This window comes from Pongo pygmaeus, chromosome 3, assembly GCF_028885625.2.
Source record: "Pongo pygmaeus isolate AG05252 chromosome 3, NHGRI_mPonPyg2-v2.0_pri, whole genome shotgun sequence".
NCBI lineage: Eukaryota > Metazoa > Chordata > Mammalia > Primates > Hominidae > Pongo > Pongo pygmaeus.
In genome coordinates this window covers 95202243-95204256 of record NC_072376.2, presented here as the reverse complement: position 1 = coordinate 95204256, position 2014 = coordinate 95202243, and positions in this window count along the sequence as shown.

The window sequence follows — 2014 nt, the reverse complement described above, 5'->3', positions numbered from 1 at the left end:
CAATGAAATGGATGCTACTGTTTTACTGAGGTGTAAACATAGTACTGGCTGCTATGGAAAAAGTTACATAAACATTCATGTATCTTGTGATGATTGTTTTGTCTACAACTTCATTCTTTGCAGACATCAAGACTATTGAAATGAGGGGAAGGGATCTGAATTCCCAAAAGAATGTCAAGTGGGCATGGAGGCTCATGCCTATAATCCTTGCACTTTGGGTGGCTAAAGCAGAAGGATCCCTGGAGGCCAGGAGTTCCAGACCAGTATGGGCAACAAAATGAGTCCCTGTGTCTACAAAAATAAAATAATTAACCAGGCATGGTGGTGTGTGCCTGTAGTCCTAGCTACTTGGGAGGCTGAGGTGGGAGGATCACTTGCGCCCTGGATGTTGAAGCTGCAGTGCGCTGTGATCATTGCCACCACACTCCAGCCTGGGCAACAGAGCAAAAACCTGTCTCTAAAAAAACCTAGAATATCTTTGTGCTATGCAAATCCTAATTTGAAAAATTTGTCATTAAATTCTCTCCAAACATTCTTCTAGTGAGCAATTCAGTTTTTATTTGATTCAGGATTAGGCTTGGATAGTAGTTAACTTAATTGGATTTAGTTTTGTGAACTAAAGAGTTTTTCTTTTTTTAGATACAGGCAGTCTTTGCACAGTTCCAATATGCATAAATATCAGTGACCACAGTTAAATAAAACCAGTCCAACAATGTGGTTAATAATTCCATTACCACAGTACTGAGAAAACTTGCATAAATTTTGCTGCTAGCTCTTTAGTCCACAAATCATTGTGCCCCCCCCCCAAAAAATGTGCATCATGATCAGTCGCCAGTTACATTACTTTGCTTTCGAAGTTTGTTGGTGATTTGTTACTGATCATCTGTTCAGTTCATGCACAGATAGCAAAGCACCAACTGCATAGTACTGTTGCCTCCTTGACCCCAGAGATTAAACTTGTGACCATTTACAAAAATGGATAATCAAAAGAGGTAATTGATCAACAAAGGACAGAGCAGCAAAGAAAAGTGATAATGCTGGAAGTGAAATTGGATGTGATTAGATTTGAAAGTGGTGACCAAAGCAAAGACAGGTTGAGACCCAGACCTGCATGAAGCTGTAATACAAGCCTATTGAAAAAGTCTGATAAATGTAAAAAGGTAAAGTTGCTTCAACGTCTTTCACTTTTAATTGCACTAGGAACAGAAAGCTGCTTGCTGTTGAAATGGAGCATTTACTTGTTTGGATTGAAGACTAATCAAAAACAAATCCCAATCAGTTTGACTAGCATTCAGGCCAAAGTGATAACCTTAGTTACTGCGTTGAAAGAAAATGGTAATTAGAAGACTGAAAGAGAGTATATTACTACCAGTAAAAGCTGGGTTCATTATTTCAGAAGTTGGCTGAATTGATGTTAAGCTATCTTACGAAGCTGCAAGCTTCGGATGGAATGTTACAGAAGATGTAGCTGACTGTGGGAATGTTAACACTGCTGCTGTTCAAGAGGCAGGATCCTTCTGCTTTAGCTACCCAAAGTGCAAGAGTTGGCTTTGAATGCTAGATGTAATGAGAAAAGAAATTGTCTAGAAGTTAGGAGATCTGGGTTGAATCCAATTTCTGGTAATTTAGCAAGTGATTTTCCTTTGGCTTTACCTTGCCGTAAATTCCTCCCTAAACTAAAAGTACACCTAGGCAACGCATCTAATTAGATTTGAGGTTGTGGAGAAACAGTGGCAGAAGGTGAGTGCTACCGGGTCTCAATACCATGGGATAGTGACAAGTATGAAACGGTACTAATTGGAATTAATATAACACCCCATCTGTGCCTCTTTGTCCACAATAGCCTTTGGGAATGCCCAGATTCGCTTTGTATAAGGGCTCAAAACGCCAGAATGTGGAATCAAGTGGGTAATTTTAAGAACTCAGTCACAAATTACAATAAAGCCCTTGCAGCCCGATTTTCCACGTGGTTTGGCGCGGGCAGTGTCGCCAGGGGCTGCCGACGCCTCACAGG